The sequence below is a fragment of the Cygnus olor genome, chromosome 3 (genome assembly GCF_009769625.2).
Source record: "Cygnus olor isolate bCygOlo1 chromosome 3, bCygOlo1.pri.v2, whole genome shotgun sequence".
NCBI classification, from domain to species: Eukaryota; Metazoa; Chordata; class Aves; order Anseriformes; family Anatidae; genus Cygnus; species Cygnus olor.
Window position 1 is genome coordinate 118,278,906 of NC_049171.1, and position 20,299 is coordinate 118,299,204.

Genomic DNA, 20,299 nt, shown 5'->3' on the forward strand with positions numbered 1-20,299 from the left:
ACTGCTGCTGGCGTTCTCCATGAGTGCAGTTTTCCTCTCCATAACTCAAGAGGGTACTGACAACTGGAGAGCGTTCGGAGAAGAATGACAAGAGTGATTAAAGCACGGGAAATAATGTCTTGGCAGGGAGAGAGAGGGCTTCAAGGAGCTTGTCCTTGTACAAATGGTCTTTCCGCCTCCTCAGAGCACCTCCTTTTCATCTCGTCCCCGGCAGTGGGATTGTGGGTGCTGACAATGACTCTGTTGCACCGTGGCATCACCGTGGCTTGGCGCTAATAAGGAGAACTTGCGCTGTGACTGCTGCAAAGGTCAGCGCACTATGTGCCTTCCTAGCTTCCCTCCATCTTGTGAGCAAGTGTCAAAACAAACCCAGCAGAGCCAGAGTTACATGAGATTCAATCTGTACTTTCTCTGTTTTTCTCTTGAGGCATTTCATTTCCCATTTTGAATCTACTGCAATGCATAGGAGACAATGGCTGCTGTCCTTACTGCGTGTTAGCCGTGTGCCTACAGGCATAGCACATTGGCTCAGGGCTTTATCAGGCTACTGTTAATTTGTGCTGCGTGGGGTTTGGCTCGCAACAGAAAGGCATTGTTCATCGGACATTTAATTTGAAATGGTTTGTCTGAAAGGACGTTGTTTCCAAGGCCAGTGTTTTAGGCCTTTATGTAAATGCTGAATAACTTTTATCAAAACAGGGAAAGGAATAAAATAATTATAACCATATTATTATTTGTAATTTAAATGTTGCCCTTAATGGGGTACACTGTAATAGAAGTTTTCAAGGTAAAATATGTCCCGATTAAAAGGCATTATGAATTCTCTATCTGCTTATTTTAAAAACACTGTATTAAAACCTACGTACAGTATGGTACTTTTGTGATCTTACACCATTTATATGAAAAGCTTTAGTTAAATGCTTATCCTAATGGGAAGCTCAAAATTTTATCTCTAGCGGTGTTGTGACAACTGAGAGAATAAGCTTTACCAATGTCCTTGTTTTCGTGGTTTGGGTTATAGTTTGTTCACATCTATTACTGTGCAATCAGACAAGAAACTAAAAGAAATGAAAAAATAATTCTATGCAAGTTACTTATTTGAAAGGCTAAAAGCTAGTACTATAGCGAAATCTATACAGTTGTGTTGAAAATTTTGCTTTATTTCTGAGGAGCTGAATAGAAGTCCATAACTATTATTTTTCTTTGAAAATATGGGAAAAAATTAAAGAATATTGATATAATAGACGTTATTAATCTGAAGTACCTTTTGATATAGCTTGTCTTTTGATGATGATGGATTTGAGATCTTTTTACTACATCTTATTTCAAGAAGTATCTTTGGGAAGCATAGATTTCAAAACTGTGTTAAAGCAATACATATAGTATTACTTTAGGAATAAAATACTGTTTCTTTTCAAGCATTTCAGACTTTGTTCTGAAATTAGTTACAAGCTACGAAACACCACAAGAAAGAAAGAAAGCTGTTATTGTTGGTTCAGTGGCTGATGGCAGCATTTGAGAATCTGCTGAAATGGATTTGTACAAAACTGTGATTTCTTAACTGCATTTCAGTAATATGGAACATGGTCTTCTGTGCAAACATGGGAAAAAGAGTAGGAAATTGTCACATAAACCAAACAAAATATTCTGTTGAAGTACAGTCTCCTGGAGTAAACTGTCATTACAGTTCATTGCATTCTCCAGAATGGAGAAGCAATTACATCAGTTAAGTGCTTTGCACTTGTCAGTTCTCCTCGTGTTCTCCGTGCTCAGTTGTAACTGGGCTGCTGGACTCCTGCTACGGACAGGGACACAAGCAATAACATCCAAGGAGGAAACAGTGTGTAAAGGAAAAAGTGTCAGAAAAGGCTGCAGAAAAACCTGCAAGTTCAGCTTTTTTCTCTGGTGATAACATCCGTATTTAGTGCTCTCTTAATAAGAACTATAGCCGTAGTTCGACTCTTTTCTTTAAAAAAGATTAAGCATGTAATCTGCTTTATCATTTTTAAACCATTCTTCTTATTTATAGGAGAAAAAAAAAAAGAGGTTTGTTTCCTGGATGAAAGCATAGCTCGATATTTATTTTGTGTTTTTCTTTTGATGCATATTTTAATACTTCGACCGTAGGTCTGAGGAGAAGAAAGGTGGGGACTGCGTCCCTCCGCCAGGTGGGCGAGAGAGGCAGCAGGACCTGTGAAGGAAATTAGACAGATAAATATGAGCTTAAAGTCTCTAAATGAATCCGCTGAGCAGCGCGATAATCCTGGGTAAGCTTTGCTCTTGGCAAACATTTATTCAATGGCCGTTTAATAGCTCCTGACTGACAGCGCGTCCGTGGTGTAGGCTCGGTCCTCGCCTCCCCCCGCCCATCACTCTGGAGAGAGTTTCCTCGCCTGCGAGCTGCGAGGGAGAGAGGGTGAAGCTGCTCTTTCTGAAAACTCCACTTGAACCAGGGTTCAAGGATAAATATTACCTCCCCTCGGATATGTTAACTATTTTTTAATGATGTGATCTGATATTTTAACAGTGTGCGCAGTGCAGCAGAGCTTTGGGTTTGTTGTTTAAATATCTTTGATGGTATGTCATAACAAATTAGTTTCTAAATGTTGCCAATTTGGCAGACAAAGCTGATTATTTCCTGCAATCACACTGCATATGTGCACAAGATTATAATTAATGACCAGGGATGCCAAGCACACTTTAATAATGATCCTTCAGCATTTAAGGGACTGTTAGAGTTATTGGCATTTGTGCCTTGTGTTGCGGAGGATAGGGGCAATGAATACTGATAGATCTATCAGTGTCATAGAATCCAATAGTTTCCTGATTTTTCGTATAAATTGGAGGATTCACTGGGAGTTATTGACAAAGCAGCTGCAGTGAATATTAACAGTGTTTGTGCTGCTTTCACTGAAGCAGTACGAACTCCTAATTAGATTGGAATTGCTCTTTTGGCAACTTCGCAAGGCAGTTTTCCTTTAGCGTATTGTCCATTTTGTGTAAGGATTATAAGGAAATCAGCGATGGATTTTTGAAGAGCACCAGAATGTCAAGATAGCTGAGGGATGGATCGGAATAAAAACTAAAGCGGAAAGACACAGTGGATTTTTGAAAAGAAAAGAAAAAAAATGGGGAGGTAAAAAAAGGGTAAAGCTTGTATGCAGCCCAGCAGAAACAGGACATGGATCTAACTTCAGTGCTCTTTCCTGGATGCTCAGAGAAACATCTCTTTAGAGATGTTATAACACTATATTTGGGGCAATGAGAGGGTGAAAAAATGCCACCAGCTCCAGTCCACTGCTCGTTTAGCTTCAGTGCCTCCCTGCCCTCTTTGCTGAGGATAGCTGCTCCTGGGCAGGGCGCAGATGTGGCAACAGCCTGTTTTTTGTTTCCTCACTACTGCCCTGGCACCGAAGGTTGTCCTTAGAGTTGAGGGTGAGCTGTTTGCTGCAGAGGGTTGTTGGTGACATGTGCAGCGAAGGCAGCACAAATCCACCCTGGGCTCATGGCACGGCTGGGTGTCCCTGCTTCTGCCTCCTGAGGGTCGGGGTGGCATGTTCTGGCCATCTTCCTTCGGGAACCTCACCCAGCGGCGTGTTCAGCTTTCCCAAAGGGGAGGATACAAGGAAGGAAGAGGGGTTAGGGATGGGATGGGGGATATGATGAAAGGAAACAGGCCACGTGAGCCTTTGGGGGTAAATTCCATTCAAAGCTTGCAAAAAGCCGTTATTGAATTTCACACACATTATTACACACGTGGACTTGAAAAATCTGACCTCTCTATCTGTCTGAGGCAGAGGTAGATCTCCTGAATTTTTCTGTACTTTGTATGATCTATCAAAATCCTGACCTGAGGTCTGTTTTACGGCGATTGTTCCCATTAAAGCAGTCTTTGATCATCAAGCCTGAATACATCTCATAGTTTCCCTGTACTGTTTATGTCTGCTGATGTTCACCATGATTCTCGGTACTCTACTTTTTGAATTGAGCTCATTGAAATTGTTAACAGTAAATGAATTCTTGTTGAAAATATTTTTTTCCAATTTGAAACATTATGGGTGATCTCTTGACTATGGACATTTTTGCTAACATTTCTGTAGATGTTTGGAATCACTGGCTTGAAACCCAACCATTCGATCCATTAACAAGCTTTTTTATTTTTTATTTTTTTAAACTAGAATGGTATGATTCAGACTGGGGAAAAAAAAAAAAGCTTTAAAGTTTATCATAGATAATTCTGCATATTATAAACTTTGGTTCTGTTTTTTCAGTCATTTTTACCTTTTCACCGCTTGATTTTCAATATGAACTCTGAATAGGATTCTGTTTAAATATGTGTATTTTTTTAATGTGAGTTTATTTTACAGAAGAAACTTCTAAACAGGACAGACCTCAGCTGACTATCCTCTAGCAACTTGCCTTTTTAAGTCAGAGTTCATGGAAGCAGGCTTGCGGATTGCTATGTGTGCCTTAAGTTAAAACTCAGTCACCTCAGATAGCTGTGAGGGAGCACTTTCACACAGCTTGCATAAGAAAAGGAAAGCTGTGTTGGTGCTGATACGTCTCATTAAGTCAAACCCACAAAGTTCCAGCTCAGTTTGACTCATGTAACAGAACAAAATGTAAGTGATGACTTTGCAGACCAGCCAAATACCTGAGGGGGAAGTGGAAGCAAATGTCCTCAGCCTGCTGTGAACTGAACGCCTTGCGTATTTTGTGTGAGGCAGTGCTGGGAAAAAAACAAAACAGGAAGGACTCTGGTCCTGAGGCCTCTTAGCAGTTTAGTAAATACTGGTGCCTCTTTCAGTATAAAGAGCATATCTATGTAGAGTTAAAGAGTTTTATTTAAAACTCTTCCAGGCTGGGTTGGATGCCTGGTGTGCAGGTCCTCGGCTGCTTCTTCCAGTACAGTAAAGTGCAGGTCTGAACAGTTTGGTTGGGTGCTTGCAAATTGGAGAGAGAGAGAAAAAAAAATGTCACCCCTTGGGAAGGTCTACAGGGATTAGTATTGCCAGAAAACAGTCCCCAGGGCTTGGCTTCTGCCCCTGCCCTTGGCCACAGGAAGGTCAGCTAGGCAATCTGCAGCTCAGCTTTCCGGTTGCTAACACACGTAACAGCAACACAGGGCACTGGGCAGTCAAAATTTTGCTGTTTGGGAGGTCTACTGATAGAAACAACTGCCTAAAACCATTATACGGCTATTATTCATTAGTATGAGGGAATTAAATTCTCATTGGTGATAAAAATTGTAGAATGCAGTTATATTATGAGAAAGTAAGAATATAATTGAGGTCTAGTATAAACAGAGGTGCCAGCATATGAGCTCTCCTGATATTGATCAATACCCATCTCTCACTGTAACTGTTCCAGTTTGTTTACTGCTGTGTTATGTGAGTTATTGATCTTCTCTTTCTAGCTTCTTTGTGTTCTTCCAGTTTCTAATTCATTTTTGCTTTCAGAGAGTTTAAATAAAAGCTTGAAAAGGATTATCAAGCTCAGCCTTGAGAAGGCATTGCTTAAAGCCAGCATCCATGCCAAAAAAAGAAAGAAAAAAATTACAATAATAATAATAATTTATAGTCCTGCTGACCATTCTAGCTCATCAATGAGCTGCCTGGTAGGGACAACAAATTAGAATAATTTATGTTCTGATTATGAGGGGCCCAGCATGGCCCTGCTCAGCATTGTTCAGCACTCTGCATTCACTGTCTGTACCCACGGCATGGTGGGGCTGATCCTCACAGCTTTCTCTCATTTTTTTGTGCAGAGGGGAAAGCAATGTCCATCTCTGTACCCAGCTTTCACTTTAGATTTTGTGAAATAACCACGACACCTGAGAGCGTACCCAAAATGTCTTTGGTTGCCACTGGATGCTGAAGCTTTGCGATCATCTGATGTGTCCCTTGATGGGCAGGAAGTCTCCTACCTCTCGCTTCAGGTTGCAGTTGATCTGGAGGGGGATCCTGGGGATGGTAGAGCCCATTAGTGCAGCGTCAGCCTTCTTGCGGCATGGCTAATGCAGCATCTCGCATCTGAAAGGAGCAGACGTACTCGGCTTAAGCAGCTGTAGTGCTGCCACCAGAATAGCCAGGAATAACTTGGAGTCAGGTAACTTGTTTAATTTTTGAAACTCCCTGAGTGCGTTTTTCTTAATTGCAACAATACTCATGTTCACATAACCAAAGCTCTCTATCAAGGGAACAATCACACTGTAGTTTACATCATGATGTACTTTAATGTCTTTGCATAAAATGAATTTGCCCCTTTCTGAGCATATCAGTTTTCATATTTCTTTTCTCTTGGACCTCATTTCAGTGGAGTGCATTCTTCTTGCTGTATGTTCCCACCTGTGGCTGCTGCACTGGGTTTTACCTGCCCCTACAGCCTCGGTGCCTTCCCAAGCTCCAGCATCTCCAGCAGCATCCCTGGGCGGGCAGACAACCCGCATCAAGGGCAAAACCTGGCCTTACATTTCTTCTTGACTTAGCTCTGGTGCAACCTACAAATGACAGTGATCTTTCAAAGCTAAGAAAGATCTGATGTCATCACTTTTTGTCATGCTATCTGGGAGTATCTTTTTAATGTTGAATTTGAACAGAAATTAGATGCTCTGTGAGTTAAACTTTTCCTTTCTCACACCTCTCTTCTTGCCTTGGCTGCATCCCTCAGGTTTATTTTTGCGCCTTCCTAACTTGTTTCCCTGTCTTCTTTGCAGACTGCTACTTTAGTTGTCCCTTGGCCCCTTCTTTGGCATTCTCCAGGGCAGCCTTCCTTTGAGGAAGGAGAATAACCCAGGGAAGCATGGTGTCCACAAGATTGTTATGGCTGTATAATAGCAGACTGAAATTGTGAGACCCCTTGTATATGCTGTGTGTTCACGTGTACTGGCTTCACGATAGGTAAGAGAAAGGAGAGGGATAAAACACATACCAATGCAGTCTGGGCCTGATCCCCCCAATACCTCTTGGTTTATTAAGCTGCATCACCCTAATTTTTTAACAATTTCTTTGGCATAGGTGAGTGACTGTGCTCTGAAAAGCAGAACATATATTTAGATTCCTGAAAGAGGATTTAGGAGTCTTAAGTTTTAAACAACCTTGCTGATCAAATGATGAATATTCCTATTGCTGAACTTTTGACATTTTTCTTCATAACTTTATTAAGACCGGATAGCAATAGCTTTAAGAGTGCCCCTTCTTCTCCTTTCTCCCCTTTCGTCCCTATCAGCAGGTATTAAAATGGCCTGTTTCCAGGTAAGAAAAATAGATGTCATATAATATATCTGTGGTTTTCTAAATGGCTTACACATCTCATTAACTTAGTATTTTTTCCAGTGGTCACTTTAGATTTATTACTTTCAAACCATAATTTTTAAATTTAATTTTGACCTGGCATTACCCTAAAATTAAATTCTGATCTACCCTCCACCTGAAATGGTCTGGGGAGGAAGCCATTTTGCATTACATTATCATCCTATCGAATTTAACTAATTTAAAGGTGACATGAATAAAATATTCATTAAAAGTACAGCATACGTTTGTCTGTGGTCTTTAGCAGTGTCCCCATTAACTTTCAGTTGACTCTCAGTTGAAAATAGCAACCTCTCTTTCTAAGTCGTTCTGGAACAACTTTGGTTTACATGAAGAACGTAGCCTGTCTTCTTGCTCTCTTACTCACTATTTGTTAAACTACCTTTTTATTTCCTGGCTCTGAGCTAAAACACTTCCCTCCACAGTAGCCTGAAGTACAAATGCGCTAATATATTAAAGCAGAGAGATATTGTGACACTGTCAAAAATTTTTTAAATAAAGAAAAGTATTCTTGGGGGTACTCAGCAGCTGTTTGGGAGACTAAACATTTTCTGTTTAGTTAAGCAATTTCTCACTGTTTGCCTCACCTCATTCTTGAATCCTTCCTTACTCTTGACATTCACTAACTCTCACTGGCTTTCTGATAATCATGAATTCATCAGTTTTCCAGACCAAGCTGCCTGTTGGCTTACCCAGGATTTCAAGGGGAGCAAAACTCTAAAATCTAAGAGTTTTATTTTCTTGTAACTTTTTTTTTTAAGTCTACAAATTGTTGGTAAGCAGACAAAGTCCGTCCCTGTTGACAGTTTGTATTATGAGCTGTGTCTCAGTGAGCAGTGACACCTCAAGGTTAGGACCTGCTTCTTGCAGGGGTTGTGCTGCATTATGGTCCTGAATTTACCACCTTTGAAGCACAAAACATTCCTTTCAACTCAGGAAACTTGTGTATGATAAGGCAGTGCATCATAATAAAAGAAAGATCATCAAAGTTTGAGATGGTTTAGCCTAGGGTAGTGAATAAACACTACCAAATAAGTTGTCTTTGTTCCTTAGAACAGGAGTGATACATAAACTGGATTTGTAGTCCGTCATATTTGCCCATTTGTTTAAAAAGGTACAAGAAATAATCTTTTGCATATACTCAAGAATATTTTCTTGCACTAAATTAGCATACAGGAGTTACTACGGTTGTAAAGCGATAGTGTCTGATCTTTGAAATGTAATTCCCTTACATTGCAAGGAGAGAAAATTCAGTATTATGGCCAAGTCAGATACACACGTGTAGCTCCATGACTAGTTCCACATTTGGTTAAGGAATAAGGAATTCAGCCAAGCAGGGATATTTTGCAGCTGTAATCAGAGAAGCATTGCATGCCAGTTGGGTTCTGAGATGATGTAAATGGCGATAGCTCAGACTTCGTTGGAACTGTGCTGATTTATCCGGGGTAAAAATCCAGAACCATTTTTGTAGTAGAATACAGGAAGAAGGTATTCTTTTTCAGAATTATTTTTTTCAAATGGTAGCTGGAAGTATCTCATACGTAAGTCTGTATTAAATAATAAGCAGAAATAAAAATTCTGTTGGGCATTTGAAACTCAGTTTGTGGCTCACATCAAACACTGGATGCTTAGAAATGCTTTATTCTCAAGTTACAGGCAGTGTTATAACGGTATGATGGAATCATAAATAACTTCTGCGTGCTCTGTTTTTGCCTTAATGATTGTGAAATGGTGGGATAATTTCAGGGGCTTTTTTCCTTAGAGATTCTCAGGTAAAGTATTTTCCTCTTTCCCAAAGTTAATAACCAAAATCTGTTGATGCCACTGGGATGGAGATGTGGTCCATATTGCAAATGCTTGTCATTCTTCTTCCCCTTTAAAAGTGTGAGTACTCTGGATTACTTTTAACTGAAATTCAATGTTTCTTTCTTTTTCAGACCTTAGCACCTGTAGCTTTAGAGATATATTAAACCTTGGAGTATTTTAAAAGTAATTTAAAAAATCTGTTTATCTATATATGTAATTTGAACAAAAATAGTAATAAGTTAATAATATCAAAAATTATTCTTCCCAGTCCGGTCTCCAAGCTTGAATTCTTACAACTATCAAGCTGAAACATAATTGTAAGTTGGGTTAGTCCCAAGGAAGTTATATGATTTCACTCAGCATTGCTGGGTCTATAAGCAAACCCAACTTCCCTCCTTAAGAGTCAATAATCAGTGCTAAAGCAGCCATGCAGAGGTAGCAGCTCTGTGCTGTTCAATAAGGCAAATGGTGTATTTCACTCCAAAATGAGCTATTCTTTTAATTAACAGCTGTCCTGCGTATACATTCATTTCATCTCATTTTGTCTTGCAGATGAGGCAGTGGACATGCATCTGGTCCTGCCAGTATTACGAGTGCTGGCCTCCCATCTGCAGCAGATAAAAGACAGGGATTAGGTCCGTGTGCTCTAGCTGCCAACCGTGGAGCTCTCAGCAACCACAGGGTACTGTATGAGCTTTACTTTGCCCTGCAGACCTGCGTTAGAGAGACAGGAAAACTCATCCTCATGTATTATCATGGTATTGTTAATGATTTCAGCCAGGCTCAAATGTTGTGCCACAAGTTTGTGGTACTTGGGTGTCTGAGGGACATGCTTTGGTTTGTATAAACAGTGCTTACCATGTCAATTTGCACAGGAGATAAGGAGAGCATCTCCTACAGCAGGAGTCCTGGGGGGAACATGGTGGCATGGTTGGCCAAACCTTGTGCCCCTAAGAGCCGCAGGCCAAAGTCTTTGTATTGCTAGATGTTGCTTTCACTCTTTGTCTTCCACCCTGCACTGCCAATCCCGTGTCCCCTAGGTGTGTCCCCGCAGAGCCAGCAGCACCTGATGAGCCCTTCCAGCCCTGCCCCACCAGCTGGGGCCTGAGCAGTCCTTCCACGCTTGCCTTCCTTGTGGCTACGCAGGGTAGCGGCAGCAGTTGCCCACCCTTTGGTCCAGTTGCCCACAGGGTGTATGGTGTCACGGAGCATGTGGTAGAGGCCACAGAGGTGTGTGGCAGCAGGCGACATAGCTGCTAGAAGCTGCCTGTGTGCAGGGCATCCCTGTGGCAGGCAGCTGGTGTCACATTAGGAGAGAAGAGTTTGGAGCTTTAAGATCATTTTAGTGAATTACACAAGCCTCACCCACTGTCAGAGATCTCTCATATCAAAAAAAAAAAATGCAAAATGTCCTGGCATGTATTTAATACCTTGGAAGGTTTGATTCAATTTTTAAGAAGTCCAGTGAGTATACAAAAATCAAAACTAAAGTTAGATCAAATTTACCCAAGTCAATACAATGTTAATGAATTTAGAAGATGCGTAGCTCGAAAATTTCCTTAGGGCCAGCAGGGAAAGCTCTGCCAATATATGCCAAAGGGTTAACAAAAGGTACAGTAGCAATTACAGCAGGACTCTGAGTGGAGTGAATTATTTTTTTTTTGGTACTAACTTTTGCTTTTTGTATCTTTCTTGAACAAAAACATAAAGCCCAGGAAATGGATATTTTTCATGCTACAGCAGTGACAATTTATGGATCCAATAATTTCTCAGATGCTACTTGAAAAATGTTTCTTTATCCAGAGGTTAACTCCTTTCGGAGTACAAACCTCTAAATTTTCTCACTTGCTCTATTAGTTGGTACAACTAGATTCGTCACAGTTATAAATCTATCAGTTTTCTAGTCTATAACAGAATAATCCCTGAAATCTCATAGATACAAATGGAATTGCTAATTTTCAATAAATCTGCAGTAACAGGTAATAGTGTCATGGTCCCCAGTTCCAATCATTTTTGCAATAATAAATGAGACTACAGAAGAGTCACTTTTGGCCATAAAATCTACTGTTCAGGGCACAGATTTTAACCCCCAAAGTACTTAACCAATTCCCCTCTCTTTGTTGTTGTCACTGTTGCACCACAGCATCTATTCCTAATGTGAGATGAGAGCCATTCTGGACCACACATGTTATTTATAGGCTGATTTCGGGGGGAAATGGAGCATATTTTTCTAATGTGTATTTTCAGCCTGACAGTATTCAGTACAGGGCAGCAAATTCAGGCTATTTGTATGAGCCCAGAGATAGATGCAATTCACTTGAAGCTTTCCCCCTACCCAACCTCAAGCTTGAAATCTGATTTTGAGGTTAGACAAGGGTACTGTGAATGCCTCTGCCCACTGTGCTGAAGAAAACTGGTACTGTCATCTGTGGGAGCTTTGAAAGCTTGTTCTCAGGTGCCTGCTGCTAAGGTTTTGTGGAGCTACTTAATTCTAAAGTGCTCCACAACTGCCACAGTTTGCTGGAATTTTTGGCATTCCTTCTTACAAAAACCACTGGCTTTTTTGGGGTGCTACATACAGAGGCTGGATTGACTTTGGGAGCATCAAATTCTGTAGGCAGGTCGGTCCAATTCAGCACAGTCTAAGAGTGTGCAATCCAAAACTTCATCTTTCAAAGGCTTGAACACTGAATTTACCAGTAACTTTAAGTCACTAGACTGCTCACAGTCATGCAGTTAGCTAAATACCTTCCTAGTTTGTACAACCAAATACATGCATACATCTTTACGGAAACAAGGCCCAAAAGGGAATGGCTGGAATGGATATAAGGGCCTGGAGAGCTGTAATTACTTGTCCAAGATGTTAAAAATGGCTCCAAGAGTAGAATCCATGTCTCTGGAGTCCCAGTTCAGGGATCTGCCAACACGGCTTGGACTTCCAGTGCCAGCAAGATAACACTGAAAAATATTAAATGTGTTAGAAACATGCTGAAAGAAAAAGTTATATTAACAAAAGATGTCTCTGAGCTATATTGATTTTCAGTTCTGGGTGGAAGTAACTCTCTAGACAAACATTTAAACACATTATTGTGTTCTATTTACTCAGCAGATATACCTAGTATACTTTATGAGATGAGTTCAGGAGGGAAGAAGTCAATTAAAATCCGAATCTCATGCAGTTATAGAAGATTAAAATAACCCCATATTTGTTACACTGAGCTTTAATGATAACACCCAAACCACAAGAGTACCTGAACCTAGCTCTAAATCTTAAAAACCACGTGCTTTCCCTGCACATGTTCTGTGAACTGGTTTAAGCTTCACAAAGTACACAAGCCACTTTCTTTTAGTTAAGACGCGTTTGTGAAGCTTATACTTGTTCAACATGGGCTAAACGATAGATGAGCCAGCTCGTGAGCTGGTATCAGTGAGAAGAGCTCCACTGTATTAGACAGGGCAAGATCCTGTGCTGTTTTTCTTTGAAAAAATATTTCTGTCTGTCAGAACTCCTACATGATGAGTGGATTCAAGAATAAATTGGTCAAGAAACCAACCACTCTGAGGTGTCTCGGTACAGAATGCGGAGGTCCCCATGACAGCTACCTTTAAGCTGTACCATCCAGTATGGACTATCACATCATCCTGCCAGTACATTCTCATGAGCAATGGAAATGTGATCTTTTTGCTTCATGAAAAGTTCTGTTGATCTGCTTTTGTGCTTTTACCAAAGCTTTCTGATACTGTTGAGCTCTCGCCGGGATGCCTGAGATAATTGTTTAAGCTTTCTGAGGTTTTTCTCTAAATGTTGACTCCTGTTCTTTTACATGCAACAGCCACAGGATTAAGTGCTGGCAGTAGAGCAGATGCTAAAATACGTTTATTCTAGAGGTTAATGAGCAATAGAAAGGGCAGGCTACACGTACTGGTACTTGCATCAATGTGGAGTTCTGCTGATTTTACTGTGCATTTAGCTTCATTTAACCATCTAGTAGTTTCATGGGCAACCACACATCACGCAAGAGCACTTAGTTAAAAAGCATTTTATTTAATATGCTTTTTACAGAAAAGGAGCCAGAGATGCATGAAATAGATCTTGTGTTATGTTGGGAGTACGTATGGGGAATGGCACACAGCTACCAATGGGTGGATACTGAAGTGAAATGTTCAACACATGCCCTTAGACCAAAATCTGCTGCCTCTCACATCAGTGAAGCCCCAGCCCTACTGTCCTAACCCCAGTTTCTCTACTATGTGACAGATTGCTGGATGTGTGTCCTTGTGCAAGGAGGAAAATGAGATTTGATCGAAGTAGTGTTAAGTCTTCCACAGATATCTTTATAGGGGATGTAGGACTTGTATATAGGAATTACAAAAGAAGCAGGAATGCAAGGGAAAAAACATTTTACTATTTTCACACCCCAAAATGCAGTATATTACCCATGCCAAAAATGCTTCAGGATTAAAAGACAATCAAATGAAAGCCCAAATGATGCTAGCAGGTAAGGAGCTGTAAAAGGTGTGCGGGTTCAGAGGGAATTTGAAGATTGAGGGTCAGAGGCAAATAAAAAACAAACTGCTGAGAGTGTTAGAAACAGAAGGTAAATGAGAAAACAGATGAGTTAAAAACAGAAAAGAAAATGATCAATAGCGAAGAAGGAGAAATTAAAGAAAATGAGTTTGGACACAGGGCATGTTTCTTCATTTCAGCCTTGGCTCCAGAGCCTGGGGCGAAGCAGTCGCCTCAGGCCAGCGGTGCCGGTCAGCCAGGAGGGTGCGACCTGAGGCAGTGCGGGGAAGGCACAGGAGCAAAGTGCCAGAGGAAGCAACACAACATTGCCAGGCCCAGAGGAAATTTAGTTGGGAGTCTGGAAGGAATTTGGGAGTGCAGTAGCTCAGTCAGCATTGCATTTTACAGGCTCGTTACGACGAGTAAATGTTTAAGAAAGTGGAGGATAATATCTGTCTCGTATTCCAGCCACTCGCTTCTCAGTACTTCATGCTTTGTTTGAAATGGGAATTCAAGCTGGAATATAGACATGGCTTGGCTAATACTTTCCAGTAGGAGCAAACCAGCCCGACTTCTGGAAGCAGAGGCTGGCTTCAGTGCTTGCACTAAGGGTCTTTTAAGAAACTCTATCTGAGCTTGGTTATGTTAAGCTTTTACAGTGCACTTGTGTATGGCTGAAGTAAGCACAGTAACTGATCTCTTTGTTAATACTCTGTGCCATATCTGCAGTTTTGGCATATATAATACCGGTAATGAGTTGTTTTTTTTTTTCTTTTCCTTTTTGTATTACGTCCTTGAAGAAATAGAATGTGGTTTGTAAGATTTAGGCAGTTGTGTACTGTTGTCTGTTTCTGTTTGCTTCTGAAAGAAAGGGCAGGTCTTTGTGGAAATAGGTAGGATTCCCACAACTCCTCTCATTATTTTGTGGATGCACATAAAAATTTGCTCTGATTAATAGGCTGACAATTGTAAGAGAAGAATTGTCTGTCTAGCAGGCTTCCAAGTCCTTCAGAACATCTTCTAGAAGCTGCTCCTAAGGATAATTTCATCATTTAAAAAGGAAGAAAAAAAAAAAGAAACAGATACAGATGTCTTTTCACCTTCTATCCACCTGTTAAATAAACTTGTCATTTCTACAGCCAATTCAGGAAAGGAGTTATCAGATCCTTTCCTTGGAGACCTGAGTGTAACCCTGCAGGTCTCTGGGGTCAACCTCATACCTTCTCAGAAAAGCTCCCTGCACAATTTTGATAGTCACGGCAGTCATTATCAACCAGCTTGGCATAGGCCTCTAGGGTTTTCCCATTGAACAAGGTCTGAACTGTGCTGCCCATGCCTCCTCTCACCAATTATAACTTCTGTACAGTTTTTTAAAAGACTGCAAAAACATATCAACATCATTCCCTTCCTTGTAATGAGGAAGCAATTTTACCTTATTATAACTGACTAAATATGCATGGGCTGACCCAGTAGGACCCCCATTCACCCTTATTCTTTCCCTCTGGAAATCATATTCTATTTTCATCGTTTCCATTTCAAATTTTTCTTCCTCCCCATCCTTTCTCTGCTCTCTTTCTTGATCCTGTTCTTGTTCCAGCTTTATCTTTTCCATGCTGAATTGTCACTCTCCACGCTCCTGCTCTCATTACAACTTCCTTTGTGTTTGATGCTCGCTCGTGCCCATTTACGATCACCTTCCCTTTTACCTTGAGCCTTTTTATCATCTGCAGTGCCTTAGCACCTATGCAACATATTTGCTGTTCTGACTCCCATGCACAGCTTCAATTAGGTGGCAGGTGTTATTAACGCTGTGTCCTGCCTCCACCCTGCTGCTTCCAAATGTTAAAAACCAGGCTGCTGGGAGGAAGCAGAGAGAGGGGTGCTCCTGCATGGTCGTGATGCACGCCTGACTGTGTCCTTCCAGAAAGAGCTGGTACTCAGAAGTGCCCTTCGCCCACTTAGCTTTTCCACTACGCTCAGTCCTGCTCTGTGGGTGAGCCTGGGCACCTGGTTGGCATCCTCCCCTTGGCTCCCCAAACATAATTCCCACCTGAGCTCCTCTGAGAGCTCCCAGCGTGGACTGGAGTCCTTTCCTTGTGTTTGTGCATAGCTCTGGCTCTGAAAGCCCCAGCCTGGACCACGAGGAAATTTATAACTTTGTGAAAGACACTGCTCAGCCTTCTTAGTAGCATCTGTTGAGATTGTGTAGCAGCGCGTGTGGAAACCTGCTTCCTCAGTGACAAAACGCTGCGCATTCTTCATGCCTATCGTGCCCAAGGGCTTGGCATGAGGATGAGGTAGGTGATGCAGAATGAAACAAGGAGGCTGATAAATGCCTCAGAAAAACTCTGCCCTGAAAAGCACTCAAGGCCTTAGTGTCAAAGACGAGAGAAAATCAAGGGCATGTCAGAGCTGTGAATCCCAGTGACCACTGGAAATAACTCCCAGCTGATCCCTGGTTGGCCTCACGTCATATGTTTACAGAAGTGAAATAGCGTCAAGAGCTTTATCTGGGATAGCCTGGCAGTTAAGTCGGTGCAGTATCTGACCCAGACAGCATGAAAGGGAAAGGGATGGATGGCTCCCAAAGCCATTGAATGCCCTTGGACCAACAGACATTCCCAGCTGCTCAGACCCTGCCAGCAGGGTGTGGTGTAAAGCCAAGAGCTATGGGTTATGATGGGAAGAAAAGGATTGACAGAAGTGAGGTGTGGGCTAAGCAGGCTACAAGCCCCAATACGAAGCCCTCCTCCTACCCTGCGACGTGCTGGTTACATTTAAACCGTTCCTGCCAGATATCTGTCCAGTCTGTGCATTACTTTCATACGGACAGAAGGTTCTCTGGTTTGGTTGACCAAAGCCTCTTTTTCTGTAATTTATGCCCTTGGTTGACCAAAGCCTCTTTTTCTGTAATGTATGCCCTGTACAAGTCTCCAAGGATGCACAGTTACTGCTTGCCTGTTGACATTTGAAAAATATTGCTCTCCTTTTGACATTTAAAAAAATATACGCAGACATATTTTCATATGCAAGAAAGATCTCTTACGATCTGTGACCTTTCTGCAAAAAGTGAGTAGCCCACTATACCTCAGCTGTAGGTGTCGCAGAGAGGAAAATGCAGCTGGAGAGTGAAAGCCTCCAGGTACCTCTGTAACGAGACTGCAGTCAAAGGTGGAGTCAGTGCTCCCAGCTGGTGCTGGAGATGCACTGAGTAGGGCCCCCAGCTCCGTGGTTCCTGCATGGCTCCTTGTGCCTCATCCCAGGCTTCAGCCTTTGACAAAGCACTGTGTGCGCCTCTTGCTTGGCGGAGTTTAGGCTGGAAAAGATGAACCTGGGTATTTTCCTTTATTTATCTACACTTGTGTTCATATGTGCAGGGAAATTCTTTCTGTGCAAGCAAGCTGAACTAATAGAGCCAGTGGAGTAAACATCTCTTAACAGTTACTTATTATCATCCGTCTCTTCTTCAGATGCATTCTGGCATGCTATGCATTTAGCCCTGTCTGCTGGAGAAGTAACAAAGGTCAAATGAAGGTGAGAACACTTCATTCATAATTTTTATGAGTTATTCAGACCCACTGTATCATTACCCTTTGGGAACATATGTTTTCTGATAGCAGTTTAGAAAATATTCAGCATATCTCAACAATATCTCATAAGCAATACAGATTAGCTGTCACACTTTGTCATGTGGCATCAGGTTGTGTAGTGCAGTGAATTCACTTCTAGGGTGATATACTACAGCCGTTCGAGAGCTCATCCTGGTCGTTTCTGCGTCTCTGAATGTAATGGTACATGATGCGTCTTGCTGCAAGTCAGAAGTATTTTAGTATATCCCCATTTGAGTTACAATTTAAAGGTTTTCAGAGAAAATACTTAGTCACTGCTCTCCTACTAGTTTAAGGGTCTCTGATACAAGTATATTAAACATAACTTTTGATTAACAGGGTGCCTCAGAAGGCTTAATATCTTACTGTCCTTTGGTTTAGGCTGATAAGCTGAGTATTTTCAAAAACACCTTTTGTCCAATGTTAGGGTAGCTGTCCATACAAAATTCTCTGAGGCTGGGGTTTCTCTTAGCAGGGACACTGCTGCCATAGAAGAAAGACATCTGCAAGTAACTTTTCCCTGTTTAGCTGTGAGGCAGGGAGGAGAGGTATGACCCCACCATCATAGTCCAGTCCCTGCAGTAGCATAAAGTGGGACATTCACTGTAGCATGGATAAGCTGAAGAACCATTTGTTATTTTTCCTTCCCCTGCTGTGTGTACATTGGAGTACTATTGCTGTAGCTGAAGTTTTCCAGACATCCAAGAAAATCCACCTTTATCCCAGCAATTACCACGATGCAGAAAAAAATGAAATTGTGAGAGTTTACTACCTCATTAAAAAACATCTGTTTGGCAAGATGAATTTTATGATGGTTGTGCTAGCTGACAAAAGCTTAAAGGATGGGGTTTGCAGGTTCATCGTGCTGTGCTCCGCTTGCAGACTGAGCAGGTGGGAGAGTGGCGATACCAAATTTTTTTGGAATGGCCCCATGGCTTTTCTTGCATTTCTTGCTAATTGCAGCCCCACAATTGCTGCAAAACAAGAAGAACAGAGGCTCTTCCCTCTGTCGCCCCCAAAGGCTGGCCTTAAACATAATTCTTTTCATATTTCCATGCCACGCTGTGCCAACTCTGTGGGGTCCCACACATGCAAAGGTGCTTTGCTTTATGATGAACAGATTTCTGAACCTCAGCAACCTCTTGGTTTCCCAATCCCCTGCTGAACACTATGAGATTTGCAGAGCACTAAGGCAACATATAAGGTGCTATTACGGATTCTGGAGCAAGAAGAAAACCCTTCTAAGCCATCCATTCAAATGTTTAACTGCATCTGCTTTTCTACTGCCACCTCATCAGTAGCAATTTGGAAACTGTAACCACAGAATAACTAGCAGGCCAAGTATGTAACCAGCATATCTAAATGATCTCAAACCCCTGGTTTCTATAGATTCTAATAGCCTAATAAATGGATTTTTGGTACTGGGCTAAGTACAGTCATATATAATTGCAGTTATTCTCACGTTAAGCTGCAGGGAAGTGGCAAACCCAATTAGATTAAATCCTACCATGTCTCCTTGGGAGTTGCAGTAGACATTTAAGCAGAGAGACATGTCACTTCCACAGACCAATTTGCTTGTACCTGTCTGCTTAGATTTATTGTGATTTGTCCTTGTTTTTGTGTATGTTTATTTGCAGCAGCCAGCTCCAGATGCAAAAGACAGCAGTGTAGTTTGGAACATTATTTTTAATTAGCTGGGTTCAGTTTCTAGTAATATGCTTGAATTGCTTCTGGGCTACTAATGGAGTATGGAAAATAAATATTGTTGCTTTCAGTTTGTTTTTTTTTTCTGGTTATGGAGATAAGGGGGGAGGAAAACTTCCTGTGCTTTGGCATGGAGGTGTTATTTGCCGTGAGTTTCACAACATGGGGCAGCCAGCTGAGAGAAAGTTGTGACTCAGTTTTCCTCATAAGCCTGTTTTGTTCTCCTTTCTAAAACCCCTGGGTGTAGTTCTGTATTCTGCTATACGTTTGTGCGAAGAAACAGCAAAACCTTTTATTCTCCTTTGTATTCTGTGCTTATATAAGTGACTGTACAAGGAGAAATGTTTTGGGGGGCTGAGGAAGGGATATGCAGACAAATGATTATTTATTCTGCAGGAAAATATCACTCAGAAAAATATTACCAGACGTCACACAGAACATCTCTCTTTTTTCGACAAATAAAACCAGCACAGATTCACAAGAGACCAGGGTCCAAAGTTTCCACAAGGAGAGGGTTGCTCCCTACCAACAAATCATGCAGGTAAGTGAGCAAGCCTAAAGCCCTGCAGTACCGAAAGTGCTGGGCGTAGGATACATCTTGGTGTAAATAGCCTTTTTTTCCACTCTTTGGCTGAGGAAGTAGCAGTGCCAGTGACAGTCTGTCCACACATGAGGCATTTCCATTCAGGCAGTGATTTCACAAAGCTCAGGCATTGCGGCAGGGAAGGAGGGTGGGAAGCTCCAGACTTCACTGGGCAGACAGAGTTTCACTGGCGATTACCAGATGCAATGGGTAGTGCCAGAGTCCCAGCAGAGGTGTGAAGGAGTGGGATTTGCTCCTGCCAGGGGCTGAAGTGCTGTCTGCAGGGGCGGTCTGAGCCGGGGGGAGGCAAGGAGGAATGGCAGTGGGGCTGCCATCTGCTGCTCGCAGGCTGAATAGCTGGCAGGTAGGGCTGAGAAAGAGTTCCTTGCATGCTGTTGTTGGGTTTGCATGGCTTTTGAATGTGTGCATGTATGTGTGCAGATGTCCCGGTGTATATGAGGCATTTGGGGCAGCACGTGTCATGAAGTCAGGCACACAAAATGGGTAAAGGCAGGAAGGAAATTGAGGGTTGAGAGAACATCACTGAGCATTGAATGTAAATTCAACATCCTGTAACCCTATTCGCTTGTCCCAAATGTCCTGAAAACGTTTGGTTTCTATTCCAGCCCCTTAAATATTTTCCTGATTGCCCGTGCTGTCTCCTGTGAGTAGTCTCCAACAGAAGGAGCACAGGGTGCAGAATGGGCGCATCACACTTGCATCTGGGCATGCCTTGCTGGGGCTGTCAGAGCCCGGGGCTGTTCCACTGCATTTGCACTCT

The 20,299-nt window shown here is 41.9% G+C and overlaps 1 long non-coding RNA gene across 1 annotated transcript; it reads left to right on the plus strand.

The window, feature by feature from the left end:
• The first annotated feature begins 9,112 nt into the window (after positions 1-9,112).
• On the plus strand, positions 9,113-19,666 carry LOC121067714. Its single transcript, XR_005818403.1, has 4 exons — positions 9,113-9,194; positions 9,669-9,798; positions 17,094-17,157; positions 19,332-19,666. It is a non-coding gene; the product is annotated as an uncharacterized LOC121067714 (long non-coding RNA).
• The last annotated feature ends 633 nt before the right edge of the window (positions 19,667-20,299 follow it).